The sequence below is a fragment of the Sorex araneus genome, chromosome 1 (assembly GCF_027595985.1).
Source record: "Sorex araneus isolate mSorAra2 chromosome 1, mSorAra2.pri, whole genome shotgun sequence".
NCBI lineage: Eukaryota > Metazoa > Chordata > Mammalia > Eulipotyphla > Soricidae > Sorex > Sorex araneus.
In genome coordinates, this window is record NC_073302.1 from 315,964,238 (window position 1) to 315,977,762 (window position 13,525).

Sequence of the window (13,525 nt, forward strand, 5' to 3'; positions counted from 1 at the left end):
GGGAGCACTGCAATGGGAGTAACCCAATAAACCTAAAGTACGTGAGGCTATGTTATCCTACACCTACGCACAACCCCAAATGTATGATCATCTAATCTTTGATAAGGGGGCAAGAAATGGGAAGTGGAGCAAGGAAAGTCTCTTTAACAAATGGCGCTTGCATAACTGAACAACCACATGCAAAAGAATGGTCTTAGACCTTGACCTGACACCATGCCGAAAAATCAGATCAAAATGGATTAAAAACCTCAACATCAGACCACAATCCATAAGGTAACTGGAAGACAAGGTCGGCAAAATCCTTCATGATACTGAAGCTAAAGGTATCTTCAAAGATGACATGGAACTAAACAATCAGGTAGAAACAGAGATAAACAAATGGGACTATATTAAACTAAAAAGCTTCTGCACCGCAAAAGACACAGTGACCAGAATTCAAAGGCAATCTACAGAATGGGAAAGGATATTCACCCAATACCCATCTGACAAAGGGTTGATATCAAGGGTATATAAAGCACTGGTTGAACTCTATAAGAAGAAAACAACCAACCCCATCAGAAAATGGGGCGGAGAAATGAACAGAAACTTTTCCAAGGAAGAGATATGAATGGCCAAAAGGCACATGAAAAAATGCTCTGCATCACTAATCATCAGGGAGATGCAAGTCAAAACAACCATGAGATACCACCTCACACCACAGAGAATGGCACACATCCAAAAGAACAAAAGCAACTGCTGTTGGAGAATATGTGGGGAGAAGGGGACCCTTCTACACTGCTGGTGGGAATGCCGAATGGTCCAGCCCCTTTGGAAAACAATATGGACGCTTCTCAAAAAATTAGAAATTGAGCTTCCATTTGATCTAGCAATACCACTTCTGGGAATATATCCTGGAGAAACAAAAAAGTATAGTCAAAATGACATCTGCACATATATGTTCTTCGAAGCACTGTTTACAATAGCCAGAATCTGGAAAAAACCCGAGTGCCAGAGAACAGATGACTGGTTAAAGAAACTTTGGTACATCTATAAATGGAATACTATGAGGCTGTTAGAAAGGATGAAGTCATGAACTTTGCATATAAGTGGATCAACATGGAAAGTATCATGCTAAGTGAAATGAGCCAGAAAGAGAGGGACAGGCAGAAATATTGCACTCATCTGTGGAATATAGAACAACAGAGTATGAGAATAATACCTAAGAATGGTAGGATATAATACCAGGAGGTTGGCTCTATAGCTTGGAAGCTGCCCTCACACGCTGTGGGAAAGTCATCCCAGATAGAGAGGGGAACACCAAATAATATGTGATTGGAGATCCTGCATGAGAAGGGAGATGCATTCTGAAAGTAGACTAGAGACTGAACAGATTGACCAATCAATACCCCTATTTCAAACCACAACACCCTAAAGGAAAGGGAGATATCAAATTGGAATGCCCCGCCACAGAGGCGAGGTGGAGTGGGGGGATGGGACTTGGGGGGTGGGAAGGATACTGGGTTCATTAGTGGTGGAGAATGGACACTGGTAGAGAGATGGGCTCTTAAACATTGCATGAGGGAAAAACAAGAATAAAAATGTGTGAATTTGTAACTGTACGCTCACTGTGACTCACTAATTAAAAAATAAATTAAAAAAATTTTAAAAAAAGAAAATGTTCAGTATTATCTTGCAGTTAGTATGATTCTCAGTTATTTGTAGAGCCTAAAGATCTGTTTATATTGTTGTAAAATTCAGCATTTAATTTACTTTTAAGTTTGCATAGTTCATTTATCTGTGAATGTACATGTATATATATATTTTTGTTTTTCTACCATCTTTTACCTATAAACCCATTAATATGTACAGCTAACTTTCAAAACTTTCATTTAACAAAAAACTGATGCTACAATCAACATAAAATGGCAGTGATATATATTTTTCAGAATACTGTTTTTGCTTTCTTTTGGCCGATATCCAGTACTAGAATTCCTAGATCATATGATGGGTTTATTTATGATTTTTGAGGAATCTCTATACTATTTTTCTTGCAATTGTACCAATTTACTCCCATTACCAGTGTACAAGGATTTCCTATTCCCTACATGCATGCCGACATTTGTTATTGCTTACATTTTTGTAATAGTCATTCTAATAGGTATGATATAACAACTCATTGTGCATTTCCTGAATATTAGTGATGTTGAGTACCTTTTCATGTAGCTGTACCAGCCATATAAGAAGACTGTATCAGTTTTCTTTGGACAAATATTTATTCATATCCACCACTCATTTGAAAAAATTATTGTTGTGAGTTTTCTATTGAGTTGTGTAAAATTTTTTATTTTGTATAGTTATCTATCATCAGATATACAGTTTGCAAAAAGTTTTTCATTTTGTTGGTTTCTTTTTCACTAGAAAAGAAAGGTTTCCTTCCTTTTTTTTTTTTTTTTTTTTTGAGTACTGACAGGAGTAATCCCAAGTAGCAGGAATAGCCACCACTCACTGTCAACTGTGACAATGTGACAACCCCCCACCCTCAAATAATAATAAAACCAACAGAATCAGCATAGAGTAGCTTAAGCATTTTCTGATGGTTAACTTCAAAATGTATAATAAATATGATTGATTCAATGCTACAATACAAGATGAGTCAATAACCAGTAATCTTACTTCTCCAACCAATAATCTTATACTTTCTTTTTTGAGTCTCTATCTTTATTCCATATATTATTTTCCTTATCAAGACTCTTTCAGTTGGGTTTAAAAATATCATTGATTCTGCTCAATACTTAATTTTAACAGCTTGCATAAATCATGAATTTTAAGCTGCTAAATATTACAATGTTACATATGCTTTATAAGGTAATTTCCAAAAGAGTAACAGGGTTATCTTTGAAGAATTTAATTTGAAAGGATCACAATCTCTCAAAATGGTTTCTGGAAGATACAATTATGTCTAAACACAATGTCTCCCAAAATGACACTCTCTTTGAAGATTTGTAATTTTGTTTCATAACATGTACTATTAAAATGACCTTCTAGAAAAGTCTCTTAAAAGATGGATAGGACATAGGCGACCCATTAGCTCTCTGAAATTTTAAGTGAAAATGTATGTAATTATGACATGCACCATTTTCAACCAAGTGTTTGTAGTTTTATCAGATTGCTCCAGGGACCCATGATTTCCCAAGTTGTTAATGCAATTTTGGGGAATTAAGCAGCTATTTTGAATCCCATTAAAACTGGTAGATATTTAATTTTGGACACTAGTTTCATTCACTGCAGTTAATCAGCAAAGTGAATGTCTGCTTTGGTTAACAGATCTCTTTGGATAGAATTATCTTCTCTCTCTATCTACCTGTCTTCCACCTCTTTGGAATAAGATATCAAAATGGCTGCCATGCCTTGCTTCTTTTTTTGGAATTAAGACTTTATATGAAAATTTTAGACTATAGCTGATGAAATGAGACTTAATGTAACTTCCTTGTTAATAATTCTTAGTAATAGATTATTTCCTGATTTGCTTTAAACTTCTGTTAAGATTTGAATGCTTCTTTTGCAATATTAAATTATAACATTCCTGTTTATCTACATCTGAAACTTGGAAATGCATATTTTCAATAAAGTGTTTTTATGGTGGCCTGAAATAAAAAATATAGAACTCCTCATATGCCAGAATTATTACTGAGAAACCTAGACTTAAGGAGAAGCATTCCTGTTCTATTATCTCTATTGAGAAAGAAAATGTTATGAAAAACATAATTTTTATTAATGAAAACAAGAATACTTAAATTAAGTGATTAATGAATGTATAACTTCATTATAACTTTTTATAGTTTTGCCTTCCTGGAGACAAATAAAATAATGTACAGAAATTATAATTAATGAAATTGTCTTCCCAATGCAAACACCCAGAAGTACTTAGGGCTCAGGACTCTACTCAGGGATCACTCTTGGCAGATCTCGGGGGACTGTATGTGGCCCTGGGATGAACTGGACTGGCTGCATGCAAGGCAAGTGTTCTACCTCCTGTACTATGTATCCACCACCACAAATTGATTTTTCTACTTGAAGAAAGTGGTTTGATATATGGCTCTAAAAAATTGAATTGGGTCCTTCAAAATAGAAATGGTGTAACAGGAATGTGTTTCAACCTATGGAGTGTCCCTGGGTTTGATTGCTAATACCCATAATCCTCTGGGCACCTGTATATGCGGTCCTGGGGGACTGCAATTACTCCTGGCACTGGTTCTCCGTTTACCCCCACAGCACTGTGGAGTGTGACCCCCATAACAACTAACAAAAATATTGAATCCGTAGTTCTCAGAATCACATGGAGTGGAAGCTCACTGTAAGCTGGTTCAAAATCATTGTAGATGTCATCAGTGATGCTGAAATCATACTGGGATATAGTGATTCTGATTTTACTCTGTGCAAAGCATGTACCTCCCTTCTCAGAGCAAAGTGGCTATGGGAGAGATTAAATGGGTACTGCAAGCCAAGCAACACCCAAGAATGTTCTGCAACTACTAAAAATGAGAAAGAGTGAGAAAACTGTCCCTGAAAGTTTACAGTGTATGCATGGTACAACCCACACCTTAATTTTGAACATATTAATATCTGTGAAGCAATATTTGTTGAAGTCATCTAGGCTGTCGTAATTTGTATAGCAGCCGTAGGAACTATTAAATTCCTCAGAACTTCCAGCTCAAACATCCTATGATTCTTAAAAATATCATTTTTTATTGTGATTGTTTTTGAAGCTATGCATAGGTCCACCCTATTTTCTTAATAAAGTTAGGAGTTATTATTTATATTGCATTTTTAACTGCTAAGCATTGATGAAAGCTTTGCAATTCCTGACTCCAAAGTGTTGAGTGTGTGAAGAGTTGTGTGATAAAAAAAAAAATAAAAATTGAAACATCAAATACCAGGCACCAAAACATGTATAAGAAATACATCCTTTATATGTTCTGACTTGTAAATGCTGTTTTGTTTCTAATTCCAAATATTTTCAGAAAATACAAAATGTAGGGTAAAATGTTGACATCAGAAATGTGTGCAGAAGGTATGTTATAAATATTACAATGTTAAACTGTAAAAATCCTATCCATATTTGTTATTTTCTCTGCTATTTGTAGGAATTATGTTCAATTTTGTAATGTAATTGAACATCTAAAGAACCTGGGATTTTGAGGATATAAAGCATTCTACTATTCTTTTCAAATTTCCTCTGAAAAGACAACCTCACGAATACCACCCACAATAGATTTAGAATAAGTGCCCTTTATTGTAACTGGTTTAGTAGAGAAAAATAATTGGGTCATAATAAATCATGCATCCATATTGGGCTCCACACTGAATGGTCATGGGCCTTGTAAACCTTCCCTTTCTTTCTTTTTTCTAACTTAAACAGTGAAAGATCGAGGTGATTATCACTGGTAAAAACCACTCTCCTACTACAAATATATTATTGATTCATAGTTTCCACAAAGTTTTAAGGATAAAGAATGATTGAGGCTAAGGTGCTGTTGCTGGTTTGAGTGCCTCCCCTGTGACAATTATATGTGTGAAAGGGGATTGACAGAGGGCTTCAGGGCGCCTGATGAAATACTGCAGCCAGGGTGAAAAACCCATTTTTCATTTAATAAACACTTCTGAAAGGCTTGTCGCTGCACACCATATTTATGGGCTCAGCTCAGGTAGTTCCATTTCCTTCTAGTTCTGCTTCTATAAAGCTTCCTTAATCAGCTGGAATTGTATGCGACTTTGATACCATAAATTCCATAAAGGGGTCAGTTAAATGAGCTCTATTTCAGGGGCATCACTGTATGTTTTATAGAAAAATTGATGAGTACTACCAAGAGGGTTTTATATGCTTCCCAAATTTAAGGGTACAGGATTATTATTAGCTGAGCAAACAGAACTCAATGGGTAGACTTTATGACACACCTAAAATTTCAAAAATAAGATGTTTTAATTTTTCTGTGACTGTCCCTACATTGTACATCAAATACTAAATCACATGTTCTCTGGGCAATGTATTCATGGCGTTTCTTTTTTTTTTTTTTTTTTCAGAATAAATTTCATCTTTATTTAGAGATTTTTTTTAGACAAGGTATTCTCATTTATTTTTCATTTCAGTCTTGACTCCCTTCTTTCCATTATAAAAATACTCCGGATACATAATCATCTACATACATACTATGGAGAAAGAAATTTTTTTTTTTTTAAAGAAATATTTTATTGAACCACCGTGAAAACAAAAAATACAAAGCTTTCAGGTTTAAGTCACAGTCAAATATTGATTAAACCACCATCCCTTCACCAGTGCACCCGTTCCACCACCAAGAACCCCAATACACCCCCCTCCCAACCCTCCCCCCATCTAAGTAGCTGATGATATTCCCATTATTCTCTCTATATATTGAGTACATTTCATATTTCCATACAGAACTCACTATTGTTGATTGGAAATTTTCCCCAACAATCAGGCCTGCTGAATAAGCATCATCTAATAATTTCTCTTACTTGGTAAAGGTGAAGACTTTGAGTCTTCACCTATCGCGGCCGCGCGGTTTTGGGTTTCTAATATTTTAACTCAGTTCACAGTCAAAATGGATGGCTGCAAGAATCTGCTCTGGTGCCAAAATGGGTTAGGAGACCTCAGGATCACAGTCAGTAGGCGGGAGGCTCTGCTTCTCGTGCCGCGGCTCTTGGTTCATCTCTGGGCGGAAGGCGCGCCGGGAACACCTCCCCTCCCAGGATCACCTACAGGCTACGTCACTAAAGAGAGTCCTACCTCCTGGTGGAGGGGTCTTAGAGGGTGGCTCTCACCGCGTGGCTGCTGCCGCTGCCGCCATTTTCGCTCAGAAAAATGGGGTGGAGAGGGAAAAAAATCCCTCCCCGGGCTGCACGAGGTTGTAGGTCAGTTCGCAGTCAAAATGCATATTCATGGCGTTTCTTAACCACTACCTGTTTGTGCTCACAGGAGCCAGGCCCGTAACAATCCTGCTGGGGTCGTTAGTAAGGAGCACCAGACATTCAGAGGACCGTGCCGTAAAGAGAAGGAAGCCGTGCCGGTGACCAGCTATCTCACAGCTTCCCACACGCTGAAGTCTAACTCTAGGTTTTGTTCCCAAAGTGTAATTATGGTCCTTGGTATACTGTGGTGAGTTTTTATTGGAGGGAAAGAGAGCAGGTAAATTGAATGGACTCAAACTGTTTCCTATAATTGATCACTTTATTCTCATAGGTTTGGGTCCTTCAGAGACTGGAATGACTTCCCAGGAAGTTCTCCCTGGCCCAGTTGTATGAAACAGGTTCACTGCGTCACATGGAGAGCTATGCCTTTCCAGAGGGAGGAAGGAAAAACACCCTTCTTAAAAGATTGTACTTATTAGGGGGGTGGATTAGGCTACACCTAGCAGTGCTCAGAGTTTACTCCTGACTCTGTGTGCAGGAATCACTCCTGACAGTGCTCAGGGGATCATGTGTGGTACTGGGGATTCTAACCAGGCTTGACTGCATGCATGACTGGTGCTTTATTCATGTAGTATCTCTTTAGTCCTGGGTCCTATTTTTGATCCAGAGAGCCTTAATTCCAGTGTGTGAAATGAGGAAAATGCTTTCTTTTAGGGTATTAGAAATGGACATGTTTATATATATAATATATATATATGTTATAGTATAACTATTATGAGATTCTCATTTAATTAAAAGCTATATCCAGGTTCGGAGAGATAAAACAAGGATACGATGCTTATCCTGTCTCTGACTGACCAGGGTTCACTCCTGAAAACCTCCAAGAATGATTCCTAAAAAGAGCCAAGGTTAAGCCCTGAGCACCACCAGGTATAGCCTGGTGATTAATTGTTTAATCAAAATAATTAAGTAAAACACCACAAAACAACTTTATATACAATGCTTACTTTATTTGCAATATTACTGTTGCTAATTTTAATATTAAAGGTTTTAAGTATTTTGTTTCTGTATTATATTTCTATCTTGTCACTATAAAATTAATATCTCCTAATTTTGTCTATAATTTGATATGAATATTTTTGTATGTCATTTACATTGACAACAAGTGTTGATTACTGCAAACTGAAAAGAGTGATTTTTAAATATATGATAAGTGTATTACAAATGTTAAACTTTTGTGAAGTTAGAATAAATTTTATAATGGCCCAATTAAATTTTTTGGCCTAAACTTCACGAGGAAAAGAAAATTAAATCATATCCTTGTTTGAGTTATTATTTTCTTTCAGAATATGAAGAGCCATTTTTCCACTTCATCATTGAAATAAAGCACAAAATTCTAATGCTTTTCACATCCCACATTATGACTCATCATGCATACGTAGATGTTATCTATACAAAGACCTTTCAAGGAATTCTCCATGCAAATACAATTTCAGATATGCTTAAAATTTACCAATAAGACTATTGACTGTGTCAAACACAGTTTCTTTTTCATCACAAACTTTAATTATGGTCTTAAAATTAAATTTTAAAATATGAATGGTGATGTTATGAAGCTTATAATTGTTCAGAATTTAATGATTTCACTTCTTATAATTCAGAAGAATTTTTTCAAAATTACTTTTTATAATAGTTTTTATTTTAATTTACCCCTCCCAATTTTATTGACACATCTGTCATTCTATTTGTAGCACTGTAGCACTGTCATCTCATTGCTCATCGATTTGCTTGAGCGGACACCAGTAACATCTCCATTGTGAGACTTGTCACTGTTTTTGGTATATTGAATATGCCACCGGTAGCTTTCCAGGCTCTGACGTGCAGGTGGAATACTCTCGGTAGCTTGCTGAGCTCTCTGAGAGGGACGAAGGAATCAAACCTGGGTTGGCTATGTGCAAAGCAAATGCCCTACCCGCTGTGCTATCACTCCAGTTCCATTCTATTTGTATGCTTCTTTATCAGTGTTTGTACTTCTGATGGCATATGTGTTTTCTAAGTGGTGAGCAGGAGGCCTTCTCCCGGCAACAAACTGTTGACTATCTGGATGAGTGGTTCAATGCAAGGGCCTGAGGATAGGTTTCTACTTGGTCCCTGTGGTGCCAAGGGCTCCAGCACCACCAAATCTGTGCACAGGACTCATTCAGGGCAGTACCCAGCAATGCTCACAGAAGCGTGTGATACTGAGGATAGAACCTGGGTTGGCTACATGCCTGCAGAAACCTAAACTCTTGCACTGTCTCTCCAGCCACAGAAGTGGTTTTAAAAATTATTTTAATATGCTGATGCAAGTGAGGCAGAAGCAGTGGGGGCGAGTCTCTGTTTGTTCACGATTGCCAGTTTCTTTTTCAATATTTTCAGTATTTTCATTCTTGAAACTATTGAAGAATGAAAATACAGAATAACAAAGATGCTAAGCCTCAGTGGGGAAGTAGTAAGGAAAAGGAACTCCTCAAGAGGGGAGGAAGTTAGTATAGTACCAAGTTAAAAGTAAGGGTCTGGGCGGGCCTTTTTAAAGGCCTTTTTGTGATTCTTTATCAATTGACAAGTATTCCAGAGAATGCAGGGAGTCTCCAGGGTGGTTGGCCATCTGTCTCAGATATTTTCCATTATCTTAGTTGCCCTTAAGCTCTGGGGAAGAACTATATGATGAACAATTGTTAAATCCTTGTTAATCAGAAAAACCCAGGAATTGGCAGGGAATCAAAAATGTAGGATGGGCCAGTCAAAACTGGAGCTGCCCACAGTCGGTGGCAAAAGTAAACTGAGGCGTCTTCGTTCAATGCCTTTTAAAAATATTTTAATATGCTTGATTATGCAACAGGTATCACTTTATTTGCTGTCCTGTTGATCTTCGATTTGCTCAAGCAGGCGCCAGTAACGTTGCCATTTGTCGCTGTTGAGGGCTAGTGCAGCCCAATGATACCTGCTTGCTCCAGGAACAGGAGAGTTTGGACACACTGTTTGGCTAGGGCTTCAATGATTGCTTCAGTCTCAACAGAATCAAAGGCCTTCTTTAAGTCGATGAACGTTAGACAGAGTGGCATCTTGAACTCTTGCGAAACTTCAATGAGTTTGGTCACTGTGTGATATGGTCTATCATGCTGAATCCCCTTCAGAACCCAGCTTGCTTGCATGGTTGTCCTTAGTCTAGTGTTCTGCCTATTCTACTCAGGATAACTCGAGGGAACAACTTGTAGAGACAGACAGCAGGCAGATTGGGTACTAGTTGCCGATGCCGTGGATGTCTCCCTTCTTGTACAACAGAATGGTCCTACTGGTTTCCACTGAGATGGAAACTTGCATTCAGACAGGTAGCATGTAAAGAGCTGAGCCAATGTATTGATGAGTACTGGTGGCAGATTCTTCAGGTGTTCGGGTCTGAACTTGTCCGGACAAGGTGCTGTATGCGTCTTTACCAATGAAATGGCATGTCGGATTTTGGAAGGGAAGACGTTGGGAATGACATATCCGTCCTATGAAATTTGGTATGTGGGCAGGTGGACATGGCTGTCAAAGAGATCCAAGTAGAAGTTGTGAATAATCCTCTCTGTTGCCCTTCTCGAAGATGTGATAGATCCATCAGGAGGTTGGAGGGCAGTCTTCTTGGTCTTGTAGTTGGCGAAGGATTGCAAATAATTTTCCCTGCTTCTGCTGCATCGGCCAACACTGCTGCTCTTCTTTCTTTGAGGTCTTCCTTTATCGCATCTCTGACAGCTTTGTGAGCTCGGACGTTAGCTTGTGGTTGCCTGAGGCTCGCGCCAAACCACATTGACGAATGAGCTCGAGAGTTTCCAAAGACAGGCGTCTGTTTGTGGCTTTCTCACTCTTGGCATTCTTCGCAGTCATGGTGGTGCTGAACCAGTCGATCGTATTCCTCGTCAATGTTGTCAAGGATGGCATCTTCCCACGTTGCTGCAATAATGCCAAAGAGCTCCCAGTTGGTGGTCATTCTGGGAGTTGCCTTCTTTTTTTTTAATTTTTAATTTTTTTATTGAATCACCATGTGGAAAGTTACAAAGTTCTCAGGTCTATGTCTCAGTTATACAATACTCAAACACCCATCCCTTCACCCGTGCCCATATTCCACCACCAAAGACCCCAGTATACCTCCCACCCCCCACCCCTGCCCCCATCCCTGCCTGCTTAGTTGATAAATGTCACTTCATTTCACTTTACCTTGATTACATTCCATATTTTCCACACAACATTCAGTATTGTTGAAGTTTTCCCCCAAGAAAGACAGCCCTACTGCCAATGCAGCATTTGATAATTAGTTTTCCATTGCTGAGACTGGAAAGATATGAAGTCCCATTGTTTCAAGTACATAGAATTTCCACCCCCTCCTTCCCGCGCCACCAAGTTCATGCCCGCTTAATGAATAGTCCTCATATCATGGCTGACACCACACCGCCCGACAAGAAGAAAGGATATTTCCAGTCCTCGCCAGCCTGGGGCTATGGCTTAGTTCAGTCTAGAGACATGGTTGCAAGTAGTTTCTGGAACCGGAAGTAGTCTAGTTAGGCTCCGGATTCTGGTTGATCAGCAGCACTGAGACCACACAAAGTGTGGCCACCGGGGTAGAGTCTCGGTGGAGCATGCGCTGGTATCGGCCCGAGACTTCCCAAGCATCCCGCTGTTCCAAGTATATAGTTGTTTCCCCCCCCCCATTCCCGCACCTCTAAGTTCCTGCCTGCTTAATAGACTTCATAATATGGTGGACACCACACCGTGTTTCTCCCAGAAAAGGGAAAAGAACCCAGAAAGAAGGTTATTTCCTCACCTCGGCCGGCATGGGACTTTGGCTTAGTTCACAGTCTAAAGAAATTGCTGCTACTTTGATTACCTTCAATATTTCAACAAAAAACTCAGTACTATTGTTTGGAGTTTCCCCCCACAGTAAGACCTGCAAAAAAGGAAACTTTTCACGTTGCTGACAATCAAGAGATATTAGGTCATAGCCGCGCGGTTTTGGATTTCTATGTGAAGTCCAGGGAAAGTTATTTTGGTAATTGCATCACTGTGATCTTATACTTCCCTTTTGTGGTGCTCACATGATGGAGGAGCCTGGAGAGAAGAACCGTGCCCCGCTGGCGGCACATGGGCAAGTAGCTCTGATCACACAGTTTGGAGGCATTTTGGGGGCGCTGCTCGTGTCCAAAGTAGTTCAGTTGCCTCCGGGGTCGAGCTCACGCGGCGGCAAAAAGGAGCGTACCCACATGGCACTGTGCTTAAATATTGGCACAGGGCGGATCCGGAAGTCCCGCCCCCTCGGCTTTCCCGGGCTTCCCGTGGGTTTCTGCATACTCTAAAAACCGGCAGTTGCCTCGCTGCATTCAATAAGAAAGAGTTGAGAGAGAAAAGACCATACCCCGCTGGAGGCACATGGGCCAATAGCTCCGATCACAAAGTTTGGAGGCATTTTGGGGGCGCTGCTTGTGTCCAAAGTAGTTCAGTTGCCTCCGGGGTCGAGCTCGCGCAGCAGCAAAAAAAAGCCTGGGAGTTGCCCTCTTAGACTTAAATTTTGCAGATCTTTCTCCCTGCTCTGTGAAGTAGAATTTTGCACAAAGGAGACAGTGGTCCTATCCCATTTGGAATTTTGAGACAACAGCGACATCGGCCAGGCAAAACTTTCGATTGAATATGATGTGGTCAATTTCGTTGTGAAACTGTCCACTGGGAGACTTCCATGTCCAGCGTTTAGATTTGGCCTTCTGGAACTGTGAGTTACCATGGGTGGTTTTGGTTGACATGATGAATTCAGATAATCTCTCACCCTGATCGTTCCATTGTAGGCCATGGGTCCCAATGTGAAGTTCTCCGGGTGACCTTCTTGGACCTATCTTGGCATTAAAATCACCAACAATGATCTTGTAGAATGTATGGTCCTCTTTATAGAATTCTCCAGTTCCATGTAGAATCTCTCAATTTCTTCTTCATCGTAGTTGGAAGTTGGTGCGTAGACGACGAAGATATAAACTGCAGACAGTGAGCCACATCTATTCAAGCGTAACCGTCCGATTTGTGTTGTTAGGCATTCAAATGAATCAATGCTCATGGCCAACATGCAACAGGTACAAATAAATTTTTAATAAAATTTAATGTTTTCCCATTACTATTAAAGCAGATCAAATAATTTCTAGGCTAATATGTTATATAAATTTTCTCATGACTCTAAGGCTTATTAAGCAGATGACAATCTTAAAGCCCTATGAAAAATGAGTCATAATATGTTTTTTTAATTGGTGGAATGTTGCTTTGTCTGGCAGGTTACCGTTCTGTTTTAAGATGCTGGTCCTAGAAAATGACATGGCACCAAATTCAAGATTACTTCTCTCCCCATTTAGAAATTCTTCTCATAGTTGTTTGTGGAGAGAGGAGGTTTGATGGATGTTAGGTCATACTGGAATTTCTATAGCAAAATCTTTCACCATTAATTTTGTAAAGGAATATTTCCCTAAAGCCAAGCAAGATCCATTGACTACAGCCATTTGGGAAATTGCTTGTAAAGTAAAGTTTCTGCTGGTTTTAGAGAAGGCAAAAAATTTCTTCATGTGTGTTC

General features: G+C 39.3%; 1 pseudogene; it reads right to left on the reverse strand.

Moving 5' to 3' along the window:
* The window catches only part of LOC129402259 (uncharacterized), a 133,371-nt pseudogene extending 120,097 nt beyond the window's left edge, over window positions 1–13,274 (reverse strand).
* Between the last annotated feature and the right edge of the window lie 251 nt (window positions 13,275–13,525).